The following is a 22,230-nucleotide window of genomic DNA, read 5'->3' as shown; positions in this document are numbered from 1 at the left end:
GTGGTCCAACAAACAAGAAAGATATAGTTTTCAATCTAATAAGTTAGATCAAGAAGAATAAATTTCATAGGTACATTCACAGAGCAATACTGAATTCTTTTCCTGAAATTTATTCCTCAGTTCAAGAGTTAGTGGTGTCATGGTTAGTAACAATAGAAAAGCAACATATAGATTTAAAACCAGAAATATTTTGTTGGGTATTTTAAAGGGAATACAATCATATTTAATTTTACACATGTTAACAGCTGCTAGAATTGTGTTTGCACAATGATGGAAAAACAAAGAGATCAGATCTTCATCTGAATAAAAAAAATGTTACTGTGCAGAAATGATTAAAATTAAGGAGAAGGCTTCGAATACTTTTTAACATGGGATTTGCTTTGTCAATGGCTAACTAACAGAAACAGAAGTTAGAAATCTAAAAGTATAAAATTATATTTTTTATAATATATTTATATATAAATTATCCAATTATATAAAGAAAGTTCACTAAAATGGATAAGCAAATATTATTAGTGATCATTAATGTGTAGGAAGTTATAGGGAGCATGCCCCCCCCCAAACTAGGACAGTGCCAGGAAAATATCAAAAGAATAAAAACAGTTTTCCCCCAAAAGACTGCAGATAAAACCATTTTTTCCCTAACCATAACCCCAAGAACAGGAAAGACAAAGCCACTGGAATACACACAAAGCTGCACAATTTGTCTCACACAATGTAAAAGCAGCTGGACTTCACATAAAATGCCCCTTGTTGCTACTTGCAGCAACCTCACAAAATCACACAACTTAAAAAACAATAATCACACAGTGATCAAAACACAAGTCCAAGCATACTATGTCCCCAGTACGTCACTGGTCCACTAAGAACACTGTCTGCCATTTTTAGTAATAGGCAGCCCATTCAAAGTATGAATTATCTGTAAATTAGATGTTCTTAACGCTAGGACTAACTATACTCAAGTACTCACTAACAAACTGCTTGGCCCTCTGTTTGAAGACCTTGCCCAACACAGACATCAGGATGCTACATCTGGAGGTTTTTTTTGTTTGTTTTTTTTTTTTTATATGCCGCCCTTCTCCGGAGACTCAGGGCGGCTTACAATGCGTTAAGCAATAGCCTTCATTCTTTTGTATGTTTTATACAAGGTTCCTGAGCCTTATTCTTCCTTTATTTAAAAATAGTTATGACATTTGCTCTCTTTCTGTTTGTTTTCAGAAATAAATAGCTCAATCAATAATATCCTGCCTATGTGTCAGCTGTAGAGTTCAGTAAGAAAGACAGAAAGTTCTTTGGTGCTCTTTTAAAGTATTTCACTTTTCTATCCAAAAATAATATAAGATGGATCTTTGGTGTACAATGGAACAAAGTTGTTCCAGATTTCTAGAACCTCAACCTCCGTGGGAGTGGAAAGCTTCCGACGATGCTTAATACCTTTCGGGTTCATGCTCAATATGTTTGTGATTCACCTCAAGTCATAAAATGGCTGAAGTTCTTGATACAAAAGCAGAGGTAGAGTATGCTTCATTTTTTTTAATCTTTTCAATCTAAGACAAAAAGTGCTGCAAGAATCCAAGGAATAACAAAAAACGCTTTAAAGGAAACTTTAAAGATCTACATAGACTGGAAAACAAGGTGGAGAACCAGAGTTAACTAAAACATTTTGCCTCAAAAACTTGTCCAATTTAATTTTTAAAACCTTCCAGGGAAAATGAAACTGTCTGGTATCTTAGATTATTTTACTCTAGGAGGTTTCATAATAGACATCAAACTAGATTACTTGTGACAGAAACTTTCTGAGTTCTCCAGTACTGATTCATATTCAGTACCCTGTAACTATCAGGTTTCAAGGGAAGATTTTTTTGGGGGGGTTATTATTATTGAATTTATATCCTGCCTTTCTATTTATTCCAAGTACAAAAATACAAGGAATAAAATAAAGCAATACTAATGCAATTAAACCAAAATTAAAATAATTATGATAAAAATGATGATACCAATAGAAGAAAACAAAATTATGAACAGTTAAAAGACTGCAAAAAAGATGTATCTCTTTCTTACATAGTATAATAAGAGAACAGGAGCCACAGACATCTCCTTGGGGAGTGAATTCAAAAGGGCTTCTCCTGCTAATCGGGAGGTGGGTGAGGGGGTTAGCCAAATTCATCATGTGAAACGCAGATCAAGTTCTATTTATTCAGAACCTTAAATGTTAGTGCCAGCACCTTAAACTCTGCCTAATAACCAGCATACTGTAGATCTTTCTCTACAGACATTGTAGGATTGATCATGTTGCAATATTTTCAGGATCAGACTCAATAAATTTAGTAAGAGTTAAAGGTTTAAATATTTCTCCTTTTATTTACATTAGGCATTCTATATTCACTGAATATTCACAGATAGAAGCAAGGAAAATGGGTGCATACAGCTCCTTATATATACAATGGGTGGAGCTAGATATGGGAGTGGTGAATTATGAATACATTAAGAAGTGAAGAATAAATTAACCCCTGATACCCCGTTCATATACTATTTATACATTAGAGAATAAGGCATTTACATCTGACAAATCCCCCTCTAAATGCCGATTCGTTATGCTACACCAATTACATTCAGATTCAGGACAGTACAAAACATATAACTTAGAAGTCAAGTATTTATGCTGCTTAGAAGGTAAAGGCTTTGTCAATATGTCAGCTAATTGTTCTGAAGTTTCACAATGCACTGCTTTAATAAATCCATCCTGAGATAATTGTCTCACATGTTTAAATTTTATATCTATGTGTCTGGACCTTTGTCCAATGGCGTCAGATCTAGATATTTCAATAGCTGCTTTATTGTCTTCATGCATAACAAAAGGTAAAGCAGGTTTTTTCCAAACATCTGAAATTAAATCATTAAACCATACAAGGTTATTCGCAGCTTTAGATAAACAAACATATTCTGCCTCTGTCGTTGAAGTGGCCACTAATTCTTGTTTACCAGTGTACCAGTAAACTGGACAGTCATTTAAGAGGAATATATAACCAGATGTACTTTTTCTACATGAGGTGTCTCCAGCCCAATCCGCATCTGCGTAACATGTGAGCTTTGGTTCTCTATTATTGTTAGGTTCTAACATTAAACAAAAATCTAATGTATTTTTCAGATATCTTAATATTCTTTTAACAGCTTCCCAGTGGTACATTGTTGGCTTGCTGACATGTCTGGATAATAAATTGAGGGGTAAAGCGATATCAGGTCTTGTCCAATTGGAGATATAAAGAAGTGAACCTATGTCTGATCTATAAAACGTGTTATCTTTGAATTCAGGGGATGATTCATCAGCATTTCTTAGAAAGTCAGTCTGCATAGGAGTATCACAAGGTTTGGCATCACTTAGATTGCATTTGTTTAAGAGCTCTATGATCTTATCTCTCTGAGTAAGTTTGAATCCTCTTTTAGTCTTATTAATTTGAACACCAAGATATTTGTTTACTTTGCCTAGAGATTTTAACGAGAAATGTTCATTTAGCTTAGTTACAAAAGTTTCTCTTCTCTCTTTATGTTTTCCTATGTATAAAATGTCATCCACATAAATCAATACAAACTCTATGTAATCATCACCCTTTTTGACAAAGAAACAGTTATCAGCGGTGGTAGCATTGAAGTCCATAGTCTTAAGTACTTTTACTAAACAATCATACCATCGTTTACCAGATTGTTTTAACCCGTATAAACTCTTGTTTAACAACCAAGTCTCATTCTTGTTTGTGTATTGACTGTGAGGTGCTCTTACATATATTTCCTTATCTAGTTTTGCGTGTAGATACGCAGTCTGTATGTCATATTGGAATACATCGAGATTGAGTGCTGATGCTACTACTAGAGCTGTTTTGACACTCTCAGTTCTTACTGTGGGTGAATATGTGTCAGTATAGTCCTCCGGATATTTCTGTGCATAACCTTGTGCAACTAGTCTAGCTTTGTATAGGGTATTGCCTCCCTCTAAGTTTTTGATTTTATATATCCACCTAGTACCAATAATTGTTTTATCTTTTGGTGCAATTGCAGGTGTAAATACGTTTAATCCTTGTAAACTTTCCATCTCTTTTTTCATTGCTAATTCCCATTTTTCTTTTTCTTTACGAGGAAGTTTTAACACTTCCTCATATGTATTAGGTGTAGTTGACTCACCATCCATATGCATTATGTAATCTTTGTATTTATTTGGCATCTGATTTCTGGTGTTTCTAATTGTTTTTTCAGGTTTACTATTATTATCATGCAAATATCTTGCTTCCTTTTTTGTTAGTGTATCTGTCTTTATTTTGTGTTGGCTATTTGTCCATGTTTTGGTTTTGTTTCTATGTTTGTTGATGTTTTGCTTTTCTATAGTCCCTTTCTCTTGAGATTTTGTATCTTTGTTGTTACTTGGAAATATTTCATTAAGATGTATTTTAGACCAGTTGGCCTGCTCATGGAACACAGCTGTTCTGGAAACTATAAATTTGTTATTATTATCAATGAATCTGTACCCTTTAGTGCCTGTCTCATATCCCATAAATCTGAGTCTTCTGGACACGTTTTCTCCCTTTCTTCTTAATTGCTTAGGTATGTGTACGTCTGCAGTGACTCCAAATATGTGCATGTGTGCCAATTTTGGTTTCCTATTATACATCACTTCATATGGTGTCTTTTTTATAATGCTGGACCAGGTTCTATTCTGTGTGTAATTGGAGTAATGTAGGGCTTCTGACCAGAATTGTTTGCTTAAGCCAGCATCTTCCAATGTGCATCTAATCATGGTTTGTAATGTTGAGTTCTTCCTCTCTGCAATTCCGTTCTGAAACGCAGAAAATGGACTAGATGTGTAATGTAACATTCCTTTGTCCTTCAACCATTGGGAGAATTCTTTAGACATGAATTCACATCCCCTATCTGTCATGATTTGTTTTATTTTGATATTGTGTTGTGTTTCTATGCGTTTATAAAATTCTTTAAATTTCTGAAATGTTTCATCTTTGTGTTTTAATGTATAAACAAATCCATAGCGACTATAATCGTCCACTATGGTCAAGAAGTAACGTTTTCTATAAGTGATTGATGGAGTTAGTGGACCAACTAAGTCCATGTGTACTAAATCAAAAATTTTGTTGGTTGACCTAGTAGATTTTCTTGGCCTGGGGCTAGTTTTTAGTTTTGTAGATTTACATACTGAGCATTCCAAATAGTTTTCACAATTTTTTATTTTAACACCTTCTGCGTGTTCAGTCATTTTTTGTACTACAGGAAAACTGGCATGTCCTAACTTCCTATGTAAGATGTGGGCACACTCATCATGAATTGGCTTGCCTATTTTTGGTTTTTTTTCATTATGTGCATCTTTGTGATCATGAGATATTTTACATTCATCATTGTCACTGTTGCTAATGTTTTCATCATCTACTTCAATACAATCTTCCATATTTGAATCAATGTTGTGCAACCATTTTTCCTTTGTTATTAGATAAGGTAGGCCTCCTTTAATTATCACAGTGCCTATATCTATTTTATTTTTCTCCAAAGTCGCTTTTCCTTTAGAAAAAACAATGTTAATATCAGAATCCCTGCTTAGTTTTATGGCACTTAGTATGTTATGAGGTATTTCAGGTATTAGTAATACCCCCTCTATTTTTCCTAGGCCAGGTAAGGTTACATTCCCTCTACCTAATACTTGAACCTTTTCTTGGTTAGCTACCCTTATTACAAATTTATCTTCTACAAATGAAGCTAATATATTTTTGTTATTAGTGGTGTGATTAGTTGCTCCAGAATCAATAAGCCAATTATTGTTCTCATTCTGTTGTATGTTAATGTTGTCTTGTTTATTTAACCCATTCAGTGAACCAGATTTTCTATCCTTTGAATTATCTCTGCCCCCTCTATTCTCTTTGTAATTTGGTGGGCTTCTATATCTATGTCTATCCATGGAAGACTGTCTATAATTGTATTTGTTTCTATATTCTGACCTATGTCTTTCTTTTGAAATTTTGGGGCAATCTCTTCTATTGTGTTCCCTGGATCCGCAGTTGTGACATCTAAAAGTCTCATTATATTTTTCTTGAAAAGCTACTTTTCTATATGGTTTGTGTTCTATGTGATTGTTAGAACGATTCCTTCTTGAATTGTCTTCTGCTATTAACTTATTGGATAGACTTTCTATGGATAAGTATCCTAGATTGATTGTGTCTAAGTGTGACATATAATTATCCCATGATGGGTCAAGTGAGTTGATGATAACACTTTTCATTGTTTGGTCTGAAATTACCTCCCCCCTTAAATGCAGTTCAGCTCTCATTTTGTTTAAAGATATTAAGTGCTCACTTATGGAAACCCCTGGTTTTATCCTAGATGAAAAGAAATCTTTAGACATCCTTGTGGTAGTAGCTACACTGTCACTGTGAAACAAATTGAACATGCATTGAATAATTTCTGAAACGGTCAGATTTTGCTTAATGCTGTGATACATTGCAGGAGATACACTAGAAATTAATAAGAAAAATGCTCTATGATGTAAACAGTCTAATTTTAGAGTCCAAGGTCTTTTTGGGGGACTAGTGATAAAAAACAGTAAGTTTTCTTTCATAAAGACAACCTGGAGCTGCTGATACCATTCTTGTAAATTAATGCCATCTATCCTCAGCTTTGGGAAGTCACTGGGTAAATTTCCGACATTATTAGGTCCATTACTTACAACCTGAGGTAGTCCGTGGTCTCGTAAATGCTCAAAGTTACAAAACGGCGTGGGGATGCTCGCAACGAGCCTGCATGGTCTTCTCAGCAATTCATGTCTTCCCGGACCGTCTGCGTAGTCTTGCGCATGCGCGTTGTCCATTTCGTCCCTGGAGTCGTCGTGAGAGGTTCTCGTCGTTGCGGCTTGCTCGTTCTGCTCCTCCTCAGACGAATCGGTCTCTGGCTCGATCTTGGGAGTCCTGACGATGGTGGCTGCTCTTCCTCTTCTTTTGAGAGCGTTGGTGCTTGCTTCGGTCTGTGGCGTGGGGCGGTATCGGCAGGGCTCTCTGGGTTCGGGCGTCGGCGCTCTTGTAGTCAGGATGGGAGCGGTTAGGTCTTGAGGCACTGGCTTGCTCGCTCGCTTCTTAGTTAACTTTTTGGTAATTTTTAGTTTTGGCCCAAATGCAGCAAAAAGCGTTTTCATTGCTGATTTTATCTGATTATTTGTTGAATCACCTTCACTTTCCGATTCTGATTCTTCTGAGGTGTTTGAATCTTCTTTTTCGTTTTCGTTGTCTGATAATGTTTTTCGCGCCAGAAATTTTGAATTGAGTTTTCTGATTGGCTCTGCTTCGCTCACCCTGGAGGTCTGTTGAAACCAAGATGGCTGCCATTCAAAATTTCACGTGGGATCACCGTTTTTCTTCTTCACAGTATTTTTTTCTGCAGTCATATCACTCACTATTTTTGGGTCTTTTGGTTTTTCATTAGTGATGTGCTTCTCTCTCGCTGCTCCGCTGTTCTTCAGCATGTCTTGGAGGTTCGCGATGAGGCTTTCATCATTCTTCTGACTCTTTAATAGTTTTAATATATCTGACCTGAGTTCGTTGTTTTCTATTTCGATTTCCTCCCGATCATCATTTTCATCTATTATTTCTTCGTCTTCAGTGGTATATTCTTCGGATTCTCTCGAAATCGCGTTTGTGGATTCGTCGATTATTTCTTGGTCCGTTTCCATTTCTTTGCTGTATGCCCTGGTGTTGGGCCTATCTCTCTTAGACATTTTTAAATTTTTTTATTGAGTCAATTAACCATCCTCTGCTACCAGATTGTTGCAATATTTTCAGGATCAGACTCAATAAATTTAGTAAGAGTTAAAGGTTTAAATATTTCTCCTTTTATTTACATTAGGCATTCTATATTCACTGAATATTCACAGATAGAAGCAAGGAAAATGGGTGCATACAGCTCCTTATATATACAATGGGTGGAGCTAGATATGGGAGTGGTGAATTATGAATACATTAAGAAGTGAAGAATAAATTAACCCCTGATACCCCGTTCATATACTATTTATACATTAGAGAATAAGGCATTTACATGTGACAGATCAGTCTTTTGTACTAGTCAGGAGTCTGGTTGGCATGTTTTGTACCAATTGCAAATTCTGAACACTTTTCAGGGGTAGACCCACCTAAAGTAATTGTAACCAAAATGGATGAAAATTTCACACTTTGACTGGTCCGGAAGGCTCAGAGTTGGCACACTAATGTGGGTGCTGGACAAATCTAATGGCATTCTTTGACAAAGTGACAAAATTAGTGGATTCATCTTCAGGATCTGGCTTTTTAAGGAGCAGTCAGGGTTGATCTCCTCTAAGACTGACCAGTTTGATCGCCTTGCAGTCCAAGGGACTCGCAGGAGTCTTCTCCAGCACCATAGTTCAAAGGCCTCAATTCTTTGGTGCTCAGCCTTTCTTATGGTTACATTGGACTAGTCCACCCTAGATGCTTGATGGAGGGCAAAGGAGAAGACTGGAAGAAAAATATTGACTGGATGGGCTGTGTACTTAGGAAGAGGAAGGTGTACATGTTGTCCTTCTTTTCTCTGTGTTTTTGTTCCTCCCTTCCTCCCTCCCTCCCTCCCTTCCTTCTTAACTATTGGGGGAACACTGACATTGAGAGGGGAGCCAGGGAGACCCAGTATAGTACTTATTGGCACCCTAACCCATTGCATAGCCCTGGAGATGCTAAAAGCTTCCAGAACTTCCAGAAGCCACAGCAAGAAAGGGAGAGAAGAGAGGAGGAGCCAATGAGACAATGCAAGAAGATATAGAGGATTAAAAAGGTGGTGAGAGACTGGCAAGGGACCATTATGGAAGCTCTTGGGCCTTGGATAGCAGTGGTGCTGGAGGCCCGAAGATATGTGCCTGGGCTGTTAGACTGGTATCAGTGGTGAAATTAGGACTGATTTCTGGGTCTTCTGCTAAAACCTGTCTGGCATGGGTGATCCTTCTGGGAGAATACTCTCCCATCAACATAGCTCTCAACTTCATCAGAACATTACATTTATTAATAACTAGCTGGATGCCTGTGCTTCACTATGAAACTATGTGATCGGGTGTGATAAATTGACACTTAAAGCCTAAAACTTAATGTAGAATATGTAACTCTGTAGCATCAGAGCGTGTTAATATAAGGCAACTGGCAGTTGGAACAGAGTTCTTTTCAGGTGGGGAGAGGGAGTAGAATGTCTAGCTCCTTAGCATCAGAGCATGTCAATATAAGGCAACTGGCAGTTGGGACAGAGTTCCTTTCAGGTGGGGAGGGGGAGTAGAACGTCTAACTCCTTAGCATCAGAGTGTGTGAATATAATACAGTATATGTATTGATGATCTATGATCTGATGGTCATTTCAAAAAATCCTTTCTTAGCGAGCACCTAGAAGCCAAAAGGAATATACATGCCAAATTTCAAGTTTGTAGCCGCATTTTGCAATTGACTGATGGTGAATTTGTCAATGCCAATGGTGAAGAAGGGGTGCTCCAGTTGTTTTGAGAGTGCACCCATGCCCCCTTTTACTACTGGTACAACCTTTGCTTGTTTTTGCCACGGTTGTTCTATTTTTATTTGTAGATCTTTGTATTTTGTTATCCAGTGCTTTTTCTTCTGTTCTGCTGCCTCCAGGTACTGCCATGTCCACCATCCAGACTTTTTTTTGTCTTTCTTATCAATTGTTAAGTCTTGTGGCAGATGCCTGTCTGTTTGAATTCTAAAGACCCAGAGCAATTTAGCTTGTGTTTGCATTGTTTGCATTGTTGCTACTTTGTCATGACATTGCTTGTAGTCAGTCTGTGCAATCTTGCCGCACTAAACAGGTGATCCACTGTTTCTTCAGCTTCTTTACAGAGGCACCATTTACTGTTGCAATGTATACATTTCTTCTTAAGGCTTGGTCTTGTGCAACCAGACTGTTATCACTGTAAGCAAGCTGATTGGTTTATTTGATAGATATTACTTTAATTTAATTCTTATGAGCACCTTATTAATTAAGTTTTATTAATAAACAGAGAAATTTAGATACCAATAATTGCCCCGTTTTGGCTTCCAGGTTAGTGCAGGAGGCTTTCCAGGTTCAAAATGGGGCTGGGGGGGAGCTGGGTCACATACGCGGGGAACGTGTGCACATGTGCAGGGCAAGGCGCATGCGTTGGGGGGTGCTTGCATTGCATTTTGGGGGTTCTGGCATACTGGTTCTGGTTTGGGCACTTGGCACCAAAAAGGTTAACCATCACTGCTATATGGGCTACCCTGGAAGAGTATTCAGAAGATAAAATTGGTCCAGAATGCAGTTCAGTTTTGGAGCCCCCTAAGGTGGCACATATAACACTACTTCTGGTCTTCAAAGAAAAACCAGTCCATTTGCCTCTTGAAAAAGCACCTTTAGGACAATGTTTGGAACAATGGACTACTGTTAAACAAGCTGTACTGACTGCTGATCTGCTTCCAGGTGCAGTTCAAGATGTTGGTTATCACCTTTATCAACTCCCTGGCATGGGTCCAGGATACCTGTCTTTCCCCAATGGAATTGGCCCACCCCCCCCTGTGCTGACAGAAGGGGCCTCCTGCAGATCCCATTAGCCAAGGAAACCTGGCTGGTGGGATCCAGGAGTAGAGCCTTTTCTGCCACAGCCCCCACCCTTGGGATCAAATCAAATCAAATCAAGTTTCACTGTATTTCCAGGGAGGTGCTCAGCTGGGTGTGCAGGGGGAAGGAATGGGCAGCTGCAAATTAGGCTTGCCTATGTTCTGCTTTGATATCCTAGGAGCTGAGGTGGCTCTGAGAACCTCTGGCCTCCAACCCTGGTGGCAAACCATGTTTAGCACGATAAAAAAATCATAGCAGGGAAAAAGAGGGAATGCTTGATAAAAGCATGAATTAGAGTCTTCCCTGGGCTCAACTGTTTGATATATGGAACAGAAAGGAAGGATCGACACTGGAGGTTTTTAAGAAGAGATTGGACAACCACTTTTTTTTTTAAATTTGATTTATATGCCACTTGTCTGAAATGGAAGAGCATTTCCCGCTTGAACAGGATGTTAGACAGAAGACCTACAAGATCCTCTCCACCTCTGCTATTCTGTTCTGTTCTGTTTGTTTTTATTCTGTCATTGAGAAATGCTGGGTACCAGTGAAGGGTCTTGTAACTGCTCTTTGTGCTATCCCAATCTTCAAGAAAGGGAAAACAAAACAAAAACTACAGACCGATCTGACATGGATATTTATTTACTTACTTGGTACTTAGCTAAGGTGACCAGACGTCCCGCTTTTGGCGGGACAGTCCCGCTTTTGAGCAATTTGTCCCACGTCCCGCAGCGTTTCAAAAAAGTCCCGATTTTTCTTGAGCCCCAGCTGATGGCTAGAAGAAAAAAAAACTGTTTAAACTCTTGCCCGGGGCTTCAAAGGGCCGCCCTACAGGCAATCAGTGTAAAGCAGTTTTTTTTTCCCCTAGCTAAGCTTCAGAAACGAAACCGAAACCAGGGTCTTTGGTGCAGCGTGACAAAATGAGGCAGAGAGAGATTTATTTTTATTTTTATTTTTCCTCCCCAAAAAAGGTAGGTGAAAAACTGCAAACAATGGGAAATTTAGGAGGAGAGTTCAAGATTTTAAAACACAAAGGAAAAAAAGCTGTATTTAACTAGGGAATTGTAATAATTGAGATACTATTAATTGTATATTGTGTTGAAAGCAGAAATGGTTAAGTTGTGGTTCGGAGGAATATATGGGAGAAATTATTTGGTTTATTATTATTGGTAAATATAATTAATTGATTTGTAAGAAATTGGATTGCATGGAAATAATTGGAATATTCATGTTCATATTGATTAATATACAAAAAAGATAGTTTTATAACTAATTGATTTATATTAAAATGTTGAATTTGTATTAAACAACTGTATTACATAATTACATAATTAAACAATGTGAGGATGGATATAAAAATAGATGACAATGGGAAGGGGTATAATATAGAATAGAAGGGAAAAATTGAATTTGATTAAGATTAGAGATGAGGATGAAGGGTAATATTGGTTTTTTTAAAAAATAGATGAGGAATAAATATGGCAAAAAGGAAATATAGAAATTGTAAATTTAATTGAAATGACTAAACGCTGTTTAAATTTGTGAACCAGCCAAATATTCTGTTCAAAGAAAATACATTGTATGTTTGTATGTGTGTTTCTAATTATTGCTATTTATTCATATTTGTTCTCTTTTATTCTTTAAAGTTTAACAATTCATTCTTTATCTTAATATCTTTATATTTGCTTGGGGTTGGCTTTCTTCCCTTCCATCTTTTTTATTGTACAGCAATCTTTCTCCTCAAACCTACCACCTCTCTCTTTTCTTTCCTTCTTACTTTCTCTTCCCCCCACCCTCTTTTTCTCCTCCCTACTTCCTCTTTCTTTCTCCTTCTCCTCCTCTCTTCCTCCCTCTCTTACCCTCACTCCTACTCTAATTTCCATTCCTTCATCCCTCTCTATTGCTGTAATCCTTTAATGCATATGGACTACTCAGAGGGCTGAAAAAGTTATTTTTGACTGGTCCTCACACTTTTGACCAGTCCTCGAACTTATGACTGTCCTCACATTTTACATTTTTGCCCTATCTTGTCATCATGGTGAAGAGAAGCAGTTGTGAAATGAGTGACGTGGTTGTTAAGAATGCTGCATGGGCATAAATGTGAGGATGGTCATAAGTGTGAGGACCAGTCAAAAGTGCGAGGACCTGTCAGAAATGACTTTTTTCAGCTCTCTGGTTAGTCCTTTTGTGCATATGGACTACTCAGAGGGCTGAAAAAGTTATTTTTGACTGGTCCTCACACTTTTGACCAGTCCTCGAACTTACGACTGTCCTCACATTTTACATTTTTGCCCTATCTTGTCACCATGTTGAAGAGAAGCAGTTGTGAAATGAGTGACATGGTTGTTAAGAATGCTGCACGGGCATAAATGTGAGGATGGTCATAAGTGTGAGGACCAGTCAAAAGTGCGAGGACCTGTCAGAAATGACTTTTTTCAGCCCTCTGGTTAGTCCTTTTGTGCATATGGACTACTCAGAGGGCTGAAAAAGTTATTTTTGACTGGTCCTCACACTTTTGACCAGTCCTCGAACTTACGACTGTCCTCACATTTTACATTTTTGCCCTATCTTGTCACCTTGTTGAAGAGAAGCAGTTGTGAAATGAGTGACATGGTTGTTAAGAATGCTGCACGGGCATAAATGTGAGGATGGTCATAAGTGTGAGGACCAGTCAAAAGTGTGAGGACCTGTCAGAAATGACTTTTCAGCCCTCTGAGTAGTCCCTATACACATAGCCATGGCCACCCGGTCACATGACCAGGTAGCCACGCCCACCCAGTCACATGGCCTCCAAGCCACGCCCACACAATAAGCCACGCCCACAATGGTGTCCTTACCAATGTTAAAATCTGTTCACCTTACCCTATAGACATAGCCATGGCCACCCGGTCACATGACCAGCTAGCCACGCCCACCCAGTCACATGACCAGCTAGCCACGCCCACAAAATAAGCCACGCCCACAATGTCCCTCTTTACCAATGTTAAAATCTGGTCACCTTATACTTAGCTTCTGATAATCTTCATGAAACAATTGGTATGTCATTTCTTTTCCTTTTCTTTTAACTGAGCCGAGGAATGCTTTTCTAAAGTCAGTTCATTCTGACATTTCTCAGGTTTCTTGTTATTAACAGTTCAAATTCGCATTACTATTATAGCCCCTTGCTCTGAGACTTGTCCCTCTTCCCATCTCCTATTTTTTAAAAATCTTCAGACCTTCATTAAGCTTTTTGCGCAGCTGCATTGGCATCCTTTCTGTCTCCCATTTTTCTCCTCATGGAAACGGTTGACAATTGTGCTTCTATTTCCTTTTTTAGGACCTTCCACTGTTTTCCTCTTTGCCTCTACATCTTGCTTAGCACCGCTCTGATTAAATATTTGAACATACACGTGACATTAATTTCCTAACTACTAGAGAAGGATTCCTACATCGAATGGTCACATCCTTATGCCAGACTGTCAGATTTCACACCCAGGCTTAAAATAAATCACAGATCCCCACTCAGATAACCGCTTATTCAGTTCTTGGCTGGGCTTCTTCCTCCCTCCCTCCATTCTGCATGTATGGATACTTAATGGGTCACTTGGTGCTTTGGGGGATGGATGAGACATGTGGCCTGAGCCCCACTGGGCCCAGCTTTCCTAGCTCAGCCCTTGCCCCGACCACTTCCTGTCACTGCAGCTCTTCTCCTCATTAACATCAAGTCCCTTAGATTTTTCTCCACCTTTGGAGAGGGGAAGCTGTCAGCTAGGCAGGTCAAGAATTTTTTTTTCAGCAGAGTTTGTTGCCCAAGAGGTGGTACATGATCTAGTTGCAGCCGAGACATAATCTCTGCTTTGGTAGAGGTAATTCACAGAAGATTCTAGTATATTAACAAAAGAAGACTGTACAATGCACAGGAAAAGATGAAGCGCTCTGGGCTGATCTGAAAGAGAAAATGTCCATGTGAGAACGGGAGAAGTAAACAGTCTTCCAAAATGCGATCTTAAATGCCCAATGCAAACACTCTAAATATCTCTTGCCTTTTATATGTTCCACTGTTATCAATGTTGTTTTGCTTTAAACAGCAGGAGCGCAGCAAGATTCTGGATCAGCACTTGGGGGGGCTCTTCAGGAGGGGCCCCTCACTGAGGAATAATGCTGCACTTTTGAAGGACTGGTTCCTCTGTCTTTCTTGGGTTGGCAAGACCCATTTGGGGATTTTAGCATGTCAAAGTAGCCTCTTTTGGTCATTGATCAGATTAGGTAGCAGAATAAAATTGCCAAATTAAAATAAATTAGATGAAATCAGATTAAGAGTAAAATAAGGCAATGCAAGTAATCCTCAATGTACAACAGTTTGTTCAGGGACCATTCAAAGTTACAATGGCACTGAAAAATGTGATTTATGATTGTTTTCCACACTTAATGACCCTTGCAGCATCCCCATGGTCGTGTGATCAAAATTTGGATGCTTGGCAACTAGTTCATATTTATGATGGTTGTAATGTTCTGGAGTCATGCAATCACATTTTGTGACCTTCTAACAAGCAAAGTCAATGAGGAAACCAGATTCATTTTGCTAACTAAAACTGCAGTGATTCACTTAACAACTGTGGCAAGAAAGGTCATAAAATGGGGCAAAACTCACCATAATGTCTCACATAGCAATGGAAGTTTTGTGCTCAATTGTGGTTGTAGGTCCACAATTGTCATTGTGTAAAGATAAATTTGTAAAGGTAAATTAAAAAATATAATCCAATCAAACTACTCCTACCAAATTCCTGACAAATCTTGAGAATGACTGAACAGAATTTGGTATCACTACAAAACAGTACATTATTCTGATTAGCTAAGAGACAACTAAAGGTAAGGTGACCAGACGTCCCGCTTTTGAGCAATTTGTCCCGCGTCCCGCGGCGTTTCAAAAAAGTCCCGATTTTTCTTGAGCCCCAGCTGATGGCTAGAAGAAAAAAAAACTGTTTAAACTCTTGCCCGGGGCTTCAAAGGGCCGCCCTACAGGCAATCAGTGTAAAGCAGTTTTTTTTTCCCCTAGCTAAGCTTCAGAAACGAAACTGAAACCAGGGTCTTTGGTGCAGCGTGACAAAATGAGGCAGAGAGAGATTTATTTTTATTTTTATTTTTCCTCCCCAAAAAAGGTAGGTGAAAAACTGCAAACATGGGAAATTTAGGAGGAGAGTTCAAGATTTTAAAACACAAAGGAAAAAAAGCTGTATTTAACTAGGGAATTGTAATAATTGAGATACTATTAATTGTATATTGTGTTGAAAGCAGAAATGGTTAAGTTGTGGTTCGGAGGAATATATGGGAGAAATTATTTGGTTTATTATTATTGGTAAATATAATTAATTGATTTGTAAGAAATTGGATTGCATGGAAATAATTGGAATATTCATGTTCATATTGATTAATATACAAAAAAGGTAGTTTTATAACTAATTGATTTATATTAAAATGTTGAATTTGTATTAAACAACTGTATTACATAATTACATAATTAAACAATGTGAGGATGGATATAAAAATAGATGACAATGGGAAGGGGTATAATATAGAATAGAAGGGAAAAATTGAATTTGATTAAGATTAGAGATGAGGATGAAGGGTAATATTGGTTTTTTAAAAAAATAGATGAGGAATAAATATGGCAAAAAGGAAATATAGAAATTGTAAATTTAATTGAAATGACTAAACTTGTGAACCAGCCAAATATTCTGTTCAAAGAAAATACATTGTATGTTTGTATGTGTGTTTCTAATTATTGCTATTTATTCATATTTGTTCTCTTTTATTCTTTAAAGTTTAACAATTCTTCTTTATCTTAATATCTTTATATTTGCTTGGGGTTGGCTTTCTTCCCTTTCATCTTTTTTATTGTACAGCAATCTTTCTACTCAAACCTACCACCTCTCTCTTTTCTTTCCTTCTTACTTTCTCTTCCCCCCACCCTCTTTTTCTCCTCCCTACTTCCTCTTTCTTTCTCCTTCTCCTCCTCTCTTCCTCCCTCTCTTACCCTCACTCCTACTCTAATTTCCATTCCTTCATCCCTCTCTATTGCTGTAATCCTTTAATGCATATGGACTACTCAGAGGGCTGAAAAAGTTATTTTTGACTGGTCCTCACACTTTTGACCAGTCCTCGAACTTATGACTGTCCTCACATTTTACATTTTTGCCCTATCTTGTCATCATGGTGAAGAGAAGCAGTTGTGAAATGAGTGACATGGTTGTTAAGAATGCTGCATGGGCATAAATGTGAGGATGGTCATAAGTGTGAGGACCAGTCAAAAGTGCGAGGACCTGTCAGAAATGATTTTTTTCAGCTCTCTGGTTAGTCCTTTTGTGCATATGGACTACTCAGAGGGCTGAAAAAGTTATTTTTGACTGGTCCTCACACTTTTGACCAGTCCTGGAACTTACGACTGTCTTCACATTTTACATTTTTGCCCTATCTTGTCACCATGTTGAAGAGAAGCAGTTGTGAAATGAGTGACATGGTTGTTAAGAATGCTGCACGGGCATAAATGTGAGGATGGTCATAAGTGTGAGGACCAGTCAAAAGTGCGAGGACCTGTCAGAAATGACTTTTTTCAGCCCTCTGGTTAGTCCTTTTGTGCATATGGACTACTCAGAGGGCTGAAAAAGTTATTTTTGACTGGTCCTCACACTTTTGACCAGTCCTCGAACTTACGACTGTCCTCACATTTTACATTTTTGCCCTATCTTGTCACCTTGTTGAAGAGAAGCAGTTGTGAAATGAGTGACATGGTTGTTAAGAATGCTGCACGGGCATAAATGTGAGGATGGTCATAAGTGTGAGGACCAGTCAAAAGTGTGAGGACCTGTCAGAAATGACTTTTCAGCCCTCTGAGTAGTCCCTATACACATAGCCATGGCCACCCGGTCACATGACCAGGTAGCCACGCCCACCCAGTCACATGGCCTCCAAGCCACGCCCACACAATAAGCCACGCCCACAATGGTGTCCTTCTTACCAATGTTAAAATCTGTTCACCTTACCCTATAGACATAGACATGGCCACCCGGTCACATGACCAGCTAGCCACGCCCACCCAGTCACATGACCAGCTAGCCACGCCCACAAAATAAGCCACGCCCACAATGTCCCTCTTTACCAATGTTAAAATCTGGTCACCTTACTAAAGGAAGAGACTTGAGTTAATGATGGGGTTGCAACTTGTGGGAGACAGAGAAGAAGGATGCTGGCTGTGGTTTCCTCACACCAGCATTTGAGCTTTGCGATTTTCTGGAATCCCCCTTCCAAAAGCACATTTTCCAAGTGATGCAACCTGCAATCATTTGAGGCCATTGAAATCTGAGTATAGTAATTTGAGTAAGGCATCTTATTTGTTATCTGGTGACTTGGTTACCAGCTATTTTATTACATAAATAGACATCAGCGGGGATTACTGTAGGTTCTTCTCAGTTTATTCTTCCATATCCCACTTCCATTGTCTGAGGTTCTTCCTGGTTGAGCCGTACCCCATAATAATCGACACGGGAAGGGAGAAGCTTCTCTCAATCCTTTTCCCATCTTGTCACTTGATTTCTTTGATCAGAGAAAAAGCAATTTATTTATTTTTTTTTATAGTACTTTATTGAATTTTTTTTTTACACAAATAAAATATAATAACAATTCTGTTTGACATCGGATTCGCAGTGTTTATACATATATACATGAAAAATTATCTGGTGTCATTTATACTATACATTTCTAATTAATTTCTAATTAATTTCTGTGCCTTTTACTCCTTCCTTAATCTGATTGATTTCTACACCTTTTTCTCCTTCTTTGATTCTATCATTTATCCATTCGTACCATCTTCCCCACACAGTATCATAGTCTGAATTTTCATCATCATTTATCTCATGTGTTAATTTACTTATCTCTGCACACTCTAATATTTTGCTAATTATAAGGTCATCTGGTGGTGGGTCTTTCTTTTTCCAGTATTGAGCATACGCCAGTCTGGCAGCTGTAGCTATGTGTATTAGGAGGTGGACCTTTTCCTTTCCATACCCTTTCTTTGCCATTCCCAGGAGAAATATTTCTGGATTCAAATCGATTTCTTCTTTAATTATGTCTTTCAACCATCTCCGAATTTTGCTCCAGTATCTTTTTGCTTCGGGGCATGTCCACCACATATGAAAGAAGGTGCCCTGACCATGGCCACATTTCCAACAATTTGGGTGTACATTGGGGAACATCTTTGCTAATCTCGCAGGTGCTAAATGCCACCTATGGAGCATTTTATAATGGTTTTCCTTGTATGTGGCTGCTCTAGTTAATTTATAGTTTTTATTCCAGGCTTCTTCCCATTCGTTAAAGTTCAAACTGTGCCCAATGTTGCTCTCCCATGCTCTCAATTGATTTCTGATTGTATCCTCATCTCTGTCTTCATCTAATAAGTAGTTATATAACTTGGCCAATGCTTTTTTTTCTGGTCCCATCAAAATTTTGTCTAATCCGTTGTTTCCTAGTTCTAAGCCATATTCATCCTTATCTTTCTGGTATCTTGATTTTATTTGTAGGTAAGTCCACCAGTCTAGGGTTATACCTTGGTCTCTCAGGGTATCATTTGATTTGAGGTTTCCCCCTCCGTCGACAATGTCTTTATATCTGCACAGTTTCTCCATTCCCCACCTGTTGGGGTAAATCAATGCCTCTGCCGTTGAGAGCCAATTTGGGACTTTTGAGTAGTATCTCTGCCTAATCCCCGCCCATGTTTGTATTAAGGAATCCCTAATTTTGTGCCTGTGGAAGTAGGTTTTCTTTTTCTTGTCTTTGTCCCATAGGTACGCATGCCACCCTCTCTGTAAATCATGGCCTTCTAACGTTAGGATTCTCTTATTCTCCAAAGTAATCCATTCCCTTATCCATATCAGTTTTGCTGCTCTGTAATACGTTTCCCAATTCGGGAGTCCAAAACCTCCCACTTTCCTTTTTTCCTGTAAGATTTTGAGTGAGATCCTCGATTTTTTTCCCTCCCAAACGAATTCCCTGATGTTCTTATTTAATTCTAAAAAAAATTTTTTCTCTAAGGTCACTGGTAAGTTTTGATATAGGAATAGCATCTTGGGGAGGATGTTCATCTTAATTGCCGCAATTTTGCCTATAAGTGACAATTTAATCTTTTTCCATCTATCCAAATCTTGTTTTAGTTAATTAATTAATGGGGTATAATTATCTTCTTTTAGAGATGAACACCTTTTGGTTAGCCAGATTCCTAAATATTTTATTTTTGGGACAACCTGTAGGCCCAAAACTCCTTCTATCTCTTTCTTCTGCGTTTCAGTTACATTCTTAATTAGTATTTTGGTTTTAGATTTATTCAATTTAAAGCCAGCCACCTCTCCATATTTACCCAATTCCTCTAATACTTTTTGTCCGGATATTAATGGGTCTTCAAGTATTAGCGCCACATCATCCGCAAAAGCTTGCGTTTTGTAAGTCTCTTTTCTAATCTTTAGGCCTTTGATTTCCTCGTTATTTCTAATCTTTCGTAGCAACACTTCTAGGGCCAGGATAAATAATAACGGTGACAGGGGGCAGCCCTGTCTTACTCCCTTCTTGATTTGGAATGTTCTTGTCCTATCTCCATTTACCAAAATGCTAGCCCTCTGATTGTCATAAATATTCTTTATCATCTTTTCGAAGTTTTGCCCAAATCCCATTGTTTTAATTTGCTTGGTCATAAAATTCCAATTTAAATTGTCAAATGCCTTTTGGGCATCCAAAAAAACTATGGCCAACTGCTTTTCTGGGTGTTCTTCATAATATTCTAAAGTATTTAACACAATTCTCAAATTATCCCTAATTTGTCGCCCCGGGAGAAATCCATTTTGATCTTTATGGATCCAGTTGTTTAATATTTTTTTGGTTCTTTCTGCCATTATACCCATGAATAGTTTGTAATCAGTGTTTAAGAGCGAGATCGGTCTGTAATTTTGGATTTTTTTTGGGTCGGCACCTTCTTTCGGCAGCAGTGTAACATGTGCTTCCCTCCACGAGTCGGGGATTTTGGAGCCCATCAAGACCTCATTGAAAATTTCCATTAATTTGGGTTGTAAAATTTCTTCCAATTTTTTATATATTTCTCCTGGGAATCCGTCTGGGCCTGGTGATTTGTTGTTTTTGAGTTTGGAGAGGGCTTTTTTGAATTCTTCAGTTGTTATCTTTGCATTTAACATCTCCTTCTCTTCCTCCGTTATTTGTGAGAGCTCCGCATTTGCCAGATATTGATCTATTTTTTCTTCCAAGACCTCCTCTTCCTTGTATAGTGCTTCATAATACTCTCTTGCTCTTTCTAATTTTTCTTCTTCTTTATTTAAAAGATTTCCATCAGCGTCTTCTAGTGTCTGAATTGTCCCTTTTTCAATTTATTTTTGTTGTTGACTGGAAACCCCTTATGGGCTTTTTGCCTTAAATAAAACAAAAAAAGAACTTATGATTTATGATTTTGATGGTTAGACAGGACAGATTATAGAAATAGAATTATATTGTAACCATAGAGTAAGAGGTGAATTTATAATTGGATGTATAACTGTTGTAAAAATAGATTGGAAGCCACTTCTTCGTATAATTTTTTCTTTTGTTTTCTATTTTTTTTAAAAAAATCTTTACTTGCACTTTGAGTTTTCTTTTTGATTTCTTTCTTTTTTTTTTAATTGAAAAAGTTTTACAGATACAAATTTTCCCATTTCCCCCCCTTCCCTCCCTAACCCTCCCCTCCTCCTGTGACTTCCCCAAGGTGAAATCCGTCCACATTATGTTATATCATACTTTACCAACCTTCTATTCTCCCCCCCTGTGTACTATACATTTTTACATAACATTAAGCTATTTTACCCCCTATATACTATACATTTCTACACAACATTCAGCTAAAAGCTATCTGGTACTTCCTAGTTTGGTATTTATTCTGCACATAATCTATCCATTTCTTCCACTCCCATGCATAAGTCTCTTGAGTCCTATCTTTTAAGTATGCTGATATCTTCACCGTTTCTGCAAAACTGGACACCTTCAAAGTCCATTCTTGAATTGTAGGCATAACATCCCTTTTCCAATATTGACCAATCAGTAACCTAGCTGCTGTCACCATATACAATATCAATTTTGTTTCACCCACTGAAAAGCCCTTAACTATACCCAATAAAAACAATTGAGGAGAAAACTGGATTTTTTTCTTCAGAACATTTTGCATAACCCACCAAATTTTTATCCAGAAAGCCTTTACTTTCTTGCAGGTCCACCATATATGATAATATGTAGCATCTAAGCAATCACATCTCCAACATTTTGGTTGAACATTAGGATACATGCACGACAATTTCTTAGGATCTAAATGCCACCTATAAAACATTTTATAAAAATTTTCCCTCAAATTCTGTGACTGTGTGAATTTAACATTCTGAACCCATATTTTTTCCCACGTTTTCCATCATAACGGGCTCTGCAAAATTTTGCGCCCATTTTATCATACAATCTTTAACCAATTCATTTTCTGAGTCTCTTTCTAACAAAACATTATAAACCCTCTTAATATGCATTGGGCCTTTCTCTTTTATCTGTCTAACCAATTCTTCTTCA

Source organism: Pituophis catenifer, unplaced genomic scaffold, assembly GCF_029215685.1.
Source record: "Pituophis catenifer annectens isolate HBS135680 unplaced genomic scaffold, rPitCat1.0.hap2 SCAF_9, whole genome shotgun sequence".
Taxonomy (NCBI): domain Eukaryota; kingdom Metazoa; phylum Chordata; class Lepidosauria; order Squamata; family Colubridae; genus Pituophis; species Pituophis catenifer.
This window is presented reverse-complemented; position numbering follows the sequence as displayed.